Below are 12,043 nucleotides of genomic sequence, written 5' to 3' on the forward strand. Positions count from 1 at the left end.
GATGGCGAACTGTGAAGACAAGGCACGCTTTACTAGGTGAGTGCTCAACTATTGTTCTTAAGTTGGCTCTAGATATTGAAATCGTTATTATTCTTATTCTTCACCAATTTAACGACATGAAGGCTAGGATTTCTTTTTTTTTCAACTTGTAACTTTTTAAACTATTACGCTTTTTCCACTTTTTTTAAAACATGAAAGTCAAGTTCTCTGACTCAACTACTTCATACGTCGTAACTCAAGGGTTGACATTAATGTTTCAAAAGCACTTGCCCGTAGGGCGAGAACAGGCCATGTTTGAATTGCCCGAATGTCATATTCACTTTCACAAATACAAATTTCAATCGTGAACGGGCCTCTTTTTGCGCTCGTCTGGCTGCATTTGGTCGCTGGCTGGCATGGTCGCTCCAAGTCTATGGGCGCCCGTTAAGCTGTTAATTTGCATGTTAGTAACGTTTTTTGCGACAGTTTAAGTATCAGAAAGCCATGATCTCTGGCGAAAGCTACCTACAGCCAGTGGCGGAGCCACGTGGTGGCCACCATTGGTCAAACTTCGGCCACCACGATGGCCACCCATACGACCGGGCCCAAAACAAAACGGAACGCTACTTTCGCATAGCTGCCGTTCCCTTAAATATATAATCTCATCGACTCCAAGAGCATCCGATCGCAAAATCGGGGTTATCCAACATGATGGATATTTTCGGAATGTTGAGTGAAGGGCAATTTCCACAAGAACTGTCACGGAAGCGGCACGGCAATAAAAACGTTCGTGTAAGACATTAGAAACCATTATAGTCAATGTAGTCTATTCCACTGGATACGGCGTCACTACTTTTTTCGAAAGTTGCCGGTTTGCAGCCGTGTCTCAGAACACTTCTACACATCGACCCCTATGCAATTCACTAACGGTTTGATCTTTATTGGGAAACAACTGCTGTCAAAAGACGCTGATCCATTTTCACTGTTGACGCGAGTTGCTCTAGTTCTACAATTGTATTGTGCTGGATGACGTAGCCTCCACGCCCTGCAGCGTGCAGAGCAAGATTATAGTGTGTGGTGTTCCGTCTTGTGTTCGAATCTCATGTATTTGTATTTACGATCGGAGAGCAACAAATCGGCTGAGATTCTCTTTATGTGTGTGGTGTACATCCGACTCAAAAATCGCCTAAGATTAAAAAATCTTGTAGTGTGGGGCAGCCTTTAGAGATGGTAAATAAATACATCAATTCATTTATTTCTGACTCTTTGGCTTACAGTGATTTTGTCCTAGGAGAAATGAGACACTAAAAGAATGGATTTATTTTCTCTAGATCATTGGTTCTCGTGCGGCCCGCGGGCCAATGGCGGCCCGCAGAAACATTCCTGGCGCCCGCAATGACATACAGATGTAAGTTTAAAAAAAAATAATAATAATTATTGATTAATTTTTTTTTCTGTTCTAAATAAGTTTTTATTCTGAAATGCACACAGGACTGTTATATCCCAAATTCGACTGTATAGGGCAGAGGACCCCAGGGATTATGTGTTAGTTAAAATGTTTCTCAAGGTTTTCTCTAGTTTTGCCTATTTGTTATTTAAAATGTTTATACTGGATGCATACCAATACATGTAACTGTAGAGATGCAACCTGGTCATTCAAATGATTACAAATGGGATTTTTTTCTGTTTTATAATTTTTTTTTCCTTTGGCGACGCTCAGTCAAATTTTGGGTTCCTAAATTGGCCCTCAGCTGTCAAAACTTTGAGAACCCCTGCTCTAGATGTACCCTCTAGATGGGTATGTTTAAGTTAACTGCATCGATCTAGTAAAATGGGATTGGGGACTGGGACTACTAGAATAGTTATAATAAACTAGTAGGCCTACAGTTTTTCCAGCCTGTTAACCATGTCATTGGTATGAAAAGGCCTAATACTATCAGGTAAAGCCGACTTTAGATGCTAAATGAAAACAATCATGTTTCAGATTTATGTGGCCACCACTATGTGAATTATGGTCCCAGCCTGGCCACCCCTATAAAATTATTCTGGCTCTGCCACTGCCTACAGCGCTGTATTGCTAATGTTATTTAAATATTTTTCTATTGAAGTACAGTTTAAAATGATGTAATTGTTGCTTTATCAGTATCAATAAAATCTATTAGTTGTAATTTGCAGCTTATTCAAATAATGTATTTTATATATTATATATAGCCTATTTGTTTTGTTAAATGTCATTAAGCCTAATATGATACATTATGTACAAAGTTCTTAGTTATAGAGTAATATAGTTTAATATAAATGTTACAAGGGTTAGAAGAAATGCCACAGTGGTGCAAGTGGTCAGGACGTTAGACCAGTAATCAAGAGTTTGCCGGTTCGACCCTATCCACAGTCAGATATTTTGGCTCTCACTCTGCCTCTTTCATTTTAACATTTTTAGTATGATTTAGTACGATAGTATGATAATTATACGACGTAATGACGGGCTGCGACGCCTGGCTGGTGTCGGCTGTCTGCGGCTGGCTGCTGGCTCTGGCAGGCTGACCGACTAGGTCGCGACCATAAGTGTCGTGACCCTTTTGGCGGCAAATAGGTCGCAACCAACCAGAGGTATGGCTGAATGAGCGACCTGGGGCTGTGGCAGCCAGCCCCAGTCACCATAGTCACCATGGCTGCTACCAAAGCAGCTGTAGCTAGCTGCTTTCGGTCACAACCAAAAGCCTATTTTATCAGTTAACATCTCATTGAACAGAATAAATATACTGCGTCAGTATAATAAAGACGTACATACAATAATATATAGCTTAGATATTGTTAGACCAATAGGCCTATTTATTCATATATATTATAAAAAAGCCTATTGGGTCTATCAATATCTAAGCTATACATTATTGTATGTAAGTTATTATACTGACTGATTTATTCTGTTCAATGAGATGTTGACTGATAACAGGCTTTTGGTTGTGAAAGCAGCCAACTACAGCTGCTTTGGTAGCAGCCATGGTGACTATGGCTGGCTACCACAGCCACAGGTCGCTCATTCAGCCATACCGCTGGTTGGTTGCGACCTATTTGCCGCTAAAAGGGTCACGACATTTTTATGGTCGCGACCTAGTCGGTCAGCCTGCCAGCAGCCAGCCGCAGACAGCTGACACCAGCCAGGCGTTGCAGCCCGTCATTACGTCGTATAATTATCATACTATCGTACTAAATCATACTAAAATGAAAGAGGCAGATTGCATCAATGAGTTTGACTAAAAGAGCAAAAATATATCTGACTGTGGACAAAGTTGAACTGGCAAACTCTTGATTAGTGACTTAGCGTCCCTACCACTTGTACCAAAATTGTAACTAAATCAATTTTCAACCATTTACCTTCGTTCAAAAAATGTCATAAATTTACAGACTTGTATCTTCCATAATATCCAAAAGAAATTTCGATAGCATTTATACTTTATTCAGAATCACAGTTTAACGGATTCCTTTTCAGTTGGTTTCACAGAATTACGCGAGCAAGGGGATGTTCAGCAGTGTTGCCAGATTGGGCTGCTTTTTGAGGATCAGACAGTGTTGCCAGATTGGGCTGCTTTTTGAGGATCAGACAGTGTTGCCAGATTTGGCTACTTTTTGAGGATCAGACAGTGTTGCCAGATTAGGCTACTTTTTGAGGACGTTCAGCAGTGTTGCCAGATTGGGCTACTTTTTGAGGATGTTCAGCAGTGTTGCCAGATTGGGCTGCATTTTTAAGGACTTTCAGACAGGGTTGCCAGATTGGGCGGTTTTTCCAGCCCTATTGTGCTACTTCTAATCACGCACTGGCTCCGCTATTCTCTTGAAGAGAATACCATTACTAATACCATTAGTAATACAAATTCAGCTACTATTACTTCAGTTACTTCTACTTCCGCTATTATTACTACTATTTCAGCTACTACTACTTCAGTTACTTCTATTCAGCTATTAGTACTACTATTCCAGATACTACTATTTCAGCTTCTACTATTTCAGCTATTACTACCAATGTTTCCCACAGACCAGGTAGCAATGTGTGCCGGATTTGTTGTCGGGGGGGCGGCGAGGCGAGATTACCGGCTGGCGGAGTTGTTGTTGGGGGGGGGGGGGGGGGGTATTATCGATAATAGAAAATGCGGATCATTTTCCTTCTCGTGTGTCTCGTTTTTCGCCCGTGCCTAAAACCGCCACTGCTTATAATGCTAAAGCCCAGTTCAGACCAAAGATTTGCAAAGCAACTGCTTGCAACTCGCAACTCCTTGCGACGAGACGGGCTGAGACGTTCTAAAAACGGGGCAGTTCACACTGCTGCACCGGGCGGCGATTATTTTTATTTTGGTTGAGAGTAGGCTAGAGTTGCTGTGTTTCGCCATTCCCCACTACTTCTGCATTGTAGTAATTCGCTGGAGCTTAGTTTGTTTAGATCCCGCTAGTTGGATACATTGCATTCTTTCGTAGTGGTGACTTCTCGACTGCAAGGGAAGCTCGGCTTCACCTAAAATTTAGAAAATTAAATGTCATATATACTGTTGTGTTAACATTTCATTGACTAAAAATGCGTTAGAACACGTCCATCTCGAAGACGAGTTTGTTCAGAATCAGCTGCTTATCGAAGGTCGACTGACTTGATTTCCTTCTCATACACTTGTTTGGTGTTTAATTTGAGTGTGTTTAGACAGATGGGCGCGCACACACGCGCACCAAGTATCACCCGCATTCATTCATTCTATTAAATACTCACTCGCGGTAAAACTGTTTTCTCACAATCAAATACTCATCAATCCTAAAAGTAATGGGCTTGTACAAGATGTCTGGGTCAAGAACATACAGTATGTGTTTGCTGTACGGTGTTTGCAGATGCATTGATTTAAAAGTACAACTTACTGCTGTATCAGCTGTTCTTTCCCAAATCATTTAACCAATCATTTACCTTAAAACTAGATTTTGTTTTGGAAGCCTGGAATATACTTTGCTCGAATGTATTATTGTTATTATTATTATTTTAACGCATGGCATAGCCTACTATACTTCATTCATGCAGCCCTATGGAAAAATCTTTTTTTCCACAATCAACACGCTATTTCTATGCAGTTTCACACGTATGAATAATCTTTGACATCATAATATTTAACATGCAAGTGTAGTGGTGCCTGGTTGCTGCGGGGGAAAATCAGCTTTGCGCCGGGTGCAAACTAGCAACGACACATGCGTCGGTGTAGAAAGTAAATTGCGCCGGGCGCAAGATAGGGCCCTTCTTCTGTTTGGCACACATGGCTAATTTGCATACGCGCACAGGACTGTCGGAATGGGAACATGTCGGACTGGCAGCATTACGGGGGCGCGATTACGGGATTACAAAGAGCGCCAAATTAAACAAAGAAGGCCGAACTGAATATAAAAGAATGTTAACCCGCTAAACAGAGCGTGTTTTTGCCAGCAACCAACATCCGCAACATTTAAATATAATAATACATTCGGTTTTATGTGTTTGTTTTATAACACTTATGAACAAGGAGCACTCTACATGCCTACCTCTCTCCAGCAGCGCAAGTCTCCGACTGGAGAGGACAGCGCGAAACATACAGGAAGTGACTTCACACCCTAAAGTATTAAAATAAAAGCGTTCAAATATACATTTATACAAATATATCAAAACAAATATACATTTATACATAACGGAAAAATAATAAATTAAATAAAAGGATTCTTGGTGAAATATAAAGACCATAAATACACGGGTTAAACGTGCAGTTATGAAACACAAAACCTCGTTCCTGCATATGACTCTACATGGGTCTTTTGACTTTCCATGGTAATTTGCCTCAAATCCAAAGTACTTCTAAACAGCACTCCTGCCGCTTTCTTTCTCTACCTCAACCGGTCCCGGAGGCGCAGCACTTGACATGCTACAGGGCTTAAATTTCATTTTTCAAAATGGGGGGGAATTCCCCCCTTAAGAGCTCCACATATGGGGGGGGATTTAAAATTTGGGAAGATACTACTTGTGAGCTTAATTACATTTGGCCCCCCAACACCAATTTAAGGGATTCTCTTAATTAAATTCCTTATAAAAATGTCCTCATGTGCTATTATTTTAACTCGTGTGCTGTACTGTCTTCTGCTTTATCTTTGCTCAGTTGAAAAATGAAGAAAAGAAGAAATTGAACACTGTTTTCAATGAGTTCATTAACTTTTAATCCTTTCATATGTACACATGGAGCACCGCCTCGGGGCACCACGGCCGGAGCTGAGCTCCTGGACTCCCGTGTCCCGGTTACCGTGCACCGGCCATCATGCACTTCATCCGGGTGCTCAGCTCCAGCCGCATTGCCCCGAGGCGGCTCTTCTTTCTATATTCAATCGCCGTTCCCCGGCCGCGGTGCACCAGCCGGGGCATTCGCTCGTTTATGCGTCTATTTTCTTTCATTTGCAAATGCAGGCAATTGAGGTAGAAGAACATTTTCACGTTCATCATGCATATGCAACTCTGAGTGACCTATCGTATTTCAAAAGGAACAAGTACTAAACGGTTTCTCGGGGAATGACACCTTAAAGCCTGCCTGTTGGCGCTAAACGTATGAGTGTCATTTAGCCTACGCAGTTATTTTTTAGCCTGATAAGTTAGCCATGAAGGCTTCTGAAATGCTTTGTTATTGCAGTGCAGTACTTTGTTGATATTGATTGATCTGTTTTGTGTTAAAGGGCTGTTAATCTTCATGGATGACAGTAAATGGTGGTAGATTATTGTATTAGTTATTAGCTCGTAGTAGCCTAGGCTACATTTGAATGTATCTTCTTTGTATAATACGACAAGCTCAGTCTGTTGCTAATGATATTGTTCAAAATATTGTTAAACTTTTTAACAATTAATTAATTTAACAATTAAACAGAATTATGAAATAGTCTGCCTCATGTTATACAAGCAGAACTAAACTGTGTAAAAATGGTCAGGAATCTAATATTTTCCAGTCTATAGGCCTTAGGTCTATAGAGTGACACGCTAAAGCAAAGCCAGGTAAGGTGCGTAATGGAGAGAGCGATTACGGATAGGTCCGTCCTATGCACCGAAACTTTTTACAATGCAACAAAATACTTAATGAGCATCAAGCTATTACAATCTTGTATGCACAGATAATATAACATTATAAAACGGATGGCTTAAATCAAGCGATCTGATTGGTTCCCAACTGTTGTATAATGAGCGTATACACACAGCTATGACGCCCATTCATTCTGTTTACAGAGTTCCGTATCACTCCGCGCCTAACTTTATATATATATATATAAAAGCAATAGCATAGTTCACTGAAGCCTAAAAATATGTTGATTGATGGAGAGGGTGGAAATGTTGTAAAGCAATACGGTGAGTGAACTGCTCGATAGTAGGCTGAATTGCCGGCGAACCAAGCTTCCGTCTCTAGCCTTCTCTCTGAAGGACGCTACAGTGTGTTGCATAGCAACCGCCACGCACTTTGCAGGCAGCCAGTTAAGGCGGTCAGGTAAGGGACAACGCTCCTTAACTGTGGTATAATGAGAACATTCCACAGCCTGTCGTGATCTATTAATTACGGATTTTAGTCAGAGATTTGATAACGTTTTTAATTTAAGGACCACTCACAATTCGTCTGGCCCATCCACAACCGGAATCCTGGCGCCGTGCCTGGCCCCGGGCAAGCGTTAGTGTCAACCCCTGCAAATCAATTTTCAACCATTTGCCTTCGTTCAAACCATTTAACAAATCTAATCATTTGTATCTTTAATAATATCAAAAGGGAATTTTGATATAATTAATACTTTTTTCAGAATCAGTTTAAATGACGTGCCACCAGGTGTGGTGTGATTAGCCGTTACAAGCTGTAAATCTGCCCCTTATGTTATCGCAAGTGGACGTGTCCATGGATATATATATAGAACACTAGATGTCTCGTCCGCGCTGCTGGCCAATGGAGTCGAACGTCCGCACTGGCGGCCATCTTGCCACAGTTAGCTCGCTCACCCATAACATTGTGTTGGTAGTGGTACATGTACTTTTTAAATAACCATAACTTACTCAATTTTCAAGTGACCTTCAAACTGTTTGGTTTGTTATAAACGTCTGAGATGTAGTTATGACACTACATACTTATGAATAATTGTCATGTTCTAAAAAAAATATATAAATAATCTACAAGGTACAAGATTTCCCTTTACAAATAGTAGTTTGTAAGAAACCAAACCGTTTGTAAATCCGTCAAGATTTCAGTGAGATAAGAGTATTAGCGTCTGTTCAGATCAATGACCTTACCTAAGGTACCACCAGAAAGCTTGCCTGTGACAAGATGGCCGCCTGTTATGACGTTCTAGACTCCGCCGTAAGACATCTAGTGTTCTATATATCTATGGGCGTGTCCACCTAGATGTGTGCTGGATAGATCAGTCTACCAGCGTACCCAGTGGACTGTAGCAAATGTTGCTCATCTATCCGTCGTAGGTGGACACGCCCACCTGTGATGTCATAGGGGCCAGATTTTCAAACCGGCTTGGCGGCACGCCATGGGACCTTAAAGTTTACTATCGGCTTTGTTTTCAGCTGGTCTCATTGGTTTACGTTGACGCTGGAGTGTGAGGACGTTCAGGCAGTGTTGCCAGATTGGGCAGTTTTCCCAGACGAATTGGGCTACTTTTTGAGAACGTTCAGGCAGTGTTGCCAGATTGGGTGTTTTTTTTTCCCGCCCTATTGGGCTACTTTAACACGCACCGGCATGCTATTTTCTTGAAGATAATTCAATTACTAACATTACTACTGTAATTTCCTGACTAAGACGCAGTTTATGCACAGACAAAAACAAAATTCCGTAAGCTATGCGGCTTATGCATGGGTGTGGCAATTACATGGGTCTGAAGCGCTTGTAGAACCGTGTGTGTGTGTGTGTGTGTGTGTGTGTGTGTGTGTGTGTGTGTGTGTGTGTGTGTGTGTGTGTGTGTGTGTGTGTGTGTGTGTGTGTGTGTGTGTGTGTGTGTGTGTGTGTGTGTGTGTGTGATATACGGCAGTGTTTCCCATTAATTACTTAGACTGTGGCGGCCCGCCATGGTATAATTTGTCCCGCCACAGTCTCAGAATGAACCGAAAAAAATTCTTACACTTCTCATAATAACATAATTAAGATCTGTAATAGGGCTGGGCAATATAACCATATGTATTGCGATACACGTAATCAATATCAATAGAAAATAAGTTTGATAGAAGGTTTTGATAATTTTTTTCCTCGTTGGAAGTTTCATATTATATATTTTTATTATTTTCAGAAATCACTCCAAACTCCCCACAACAAACAAGTACACAAGCTAAACAATACAAACAGCAACATCAAAACAAACAAAAACAGCAACAAAAACACACAGCCAAAACAGGAAACAAACAAACACAAGAAGAACAAAAACAAAACAAAACAACAACAACAAACGCTACCCAGACATTTACAGAACTGTGTTAATATGTTTCGCAATGGGGCCCCAGACACAGTCAGTCTCCACGGGTGGTGTAACAGTACCCGGATTGCGGCGAAACATTTCTAGGTGTATCCCTGAGACCATTTCCCTCAGCCACCTGGAAAAGCTAGGAGGGTCGGTGGCCTTCCAGTCGTTAAGTATCAACCTTTTTGCCACCAAAGTGCCAAATCTGATAGTCACCTGCATAGGGCGAGGGAGTGAATAGAAAGCTTCGGAGCAACCAAACAATATAAAAACTACATCTGGATCCAGCTGCACATCATAAACATTACTATACCATGAGAAGATCTGTTGCCAAAAAGAAACAATCTTTGGACAGAGCCAAAACATGTGCCCCAGGGTCCCTAGACCTTGGTTGCATCTGTCACAAATATTGGAAACATCAGGATACATTTTACTGAGTTTTACCTTGGAATAGTGTAATCTGTGCATGATTTTATATTGGATCAGCTGCAACCTAGCATTGGTTGAACCTAAATGAATCTTTTCCAACCCTTCCCTCCACACCTCATCGGACAGCTCCGTACCAAGATCTGCCTCCCATGCAGACTTGATATGGTTTGTTGACAGAACTGAAACTTTGGAAAACAATGAAACAAATTTTGAAACAAGGTGTTTAGATCCTGGCTTTTGTTTCATTATAGCAAAAAATGGGTGCTCCATAGGATTTATGTAGTTGTTTACATTTTCTTTAACAAAATGCCTTACTTGTAGATAGCGAAAAAAGTGGGATTGAGGAAGGGAAAAGCTTTCCTTCAACTCATTGAATGAAGCTAAATGATTATGCATATACAAATCTGAGAAGGTAACCAGACCCCTTTGTCTCCAGAATACAAAGGCTTGATCAGACTTAGCTGGAACAAAACTATGGTTAAAACAAATAGGAGAATATTTAGAAAAATCAGGTAGTTTGAGTACCTTCCTAATTTGTTTTAAAATTTTAATTGAATTATACAGCACAAAACTATCCTCAACCGAAGACAAAGGGTAATCTTTCGTGCAAAACAAAAGAGCTGAAAGGGAGCTATTTCTTGCAGCATGTGATTCAAGCTGTAACCACTTAGGTGTATCGCAGTGCAGTTCCTCGTTGGAAGTTAACGGAGCAAAGAGTCTAGCTCCACTTTGAACCAAAGGTTGGTTGAAGCAAGGTTGGTTGCATGAACAAAGGCACGCGTCCTCTGATACCTGTGGAGAGCAACGTATGGAGCGACACGCCAATGGCCAATCATGCAACAGTATCAGGGTTGGCTGCGCCATCTCGTCTCGTGTGTGTATTTCATAACAGAAACAGCACGATGTGAGAAACGAAAGATGAGTACCGCAACGAGTGAGGAAATTGTAAATAATATATATGAAGATAGTTCTTCTCAAATCTCAGGCGCCGCGGCCAGCATTGGTTCATGACAGTACTGGACATATCTCCATGTCCCATTTCCCCCGTTGATGGCATTATCATTATTCTGTTTAATGTAGGCATTTTCGTTATAACATGGATAATTAATTAATAATTAATTAATAATTAATTAGTTAGCATGTTCGCTAACTAGCGATCTTTATAACATGGATGATGGTTCATGACAGTACTGGACATATTTCCATGTCCCAACAACAATGACATCCATATGTTCCATGTTCTAGGTTGAAGATAAGCTTTAATCCACCTACCAAGTAATGCAATAGTGATCTCATGATCTCATCTCTTATGTTTACATTTAACCATTTAACACTGCAAATGTTTTTTCATTGTGATGTTCATTTTCATTCAGACTTATATTTATATTTATTTGAGTTTTCCATGGTTGTGTTGACATTCCTTTTCCCTGTCTGCCTACAATCAGGGGAAGGTTAAGTTTAAAATAAAACTGTTTACGTTTATATTTTTCTCCTGGTCCTTAAAAAAATGTTTTTATCAATATCGACCGATATGAAACACTTATATCATGATAGTTTTCAGCCCTATCGCCCAGCCCTATCGCCCAGCCCTATCGCCCAGCCCTATCGCCCAGAGGCATTTAATTACCAAAGGGCATTAGAGCTGTTTTTCTTAAAGCCCAGGAAGATCAAATGTCCGAATTCGGGGTGCAAAGTTTGTAAATAGTAGATGATGGGATTAATTATTTATTATTTTATTTTCTAAAAATTAAACTAGTTCAACACAGTTAACCACGTTTGCTTAATTTCTTTGAAGGCTCAGATGTATGCTCTAGTTGATTTTGTGTTTTCACCATTCGTATCTATACAACCAATGTGTTTATGATTAAATTGTTTACAAGAGCACACAGGTCTTCATAGATCTAGCCTCTTAATTTTGCTTTCAAAGTGCACCAGATTGATGCATTTAACTTAAAAATGTAAAAAAAAAATCTTCCGGGGGAGCATGCCCCCGGACTCCCCTAGAGGGTCTGAGACACACCCACCATAGTCTCTCAAAATCCTGTGGGAAACACTGTACGGTACAGTAGGCAACTCGCAACTTAAAAAAATTCATGTATTTATTTTACAATTCAAAAATGAACAAAACTGTCTTCTAAGGCCCTGTCCACACTAACCCGGGTAAATATAA

Source organism: Micromesistius poutassou (genome assembly GCF_964030765.1).
Source record: "Micromesistius poutassou genome assembly, chromosome: 3".
Classification (NCBI taxonomy): Eukaryota; Metazoa; Chordata; class Actinopteri; order Gadiformes; family Gadidae; genus Micromesistius; species Micromesistius poutassou.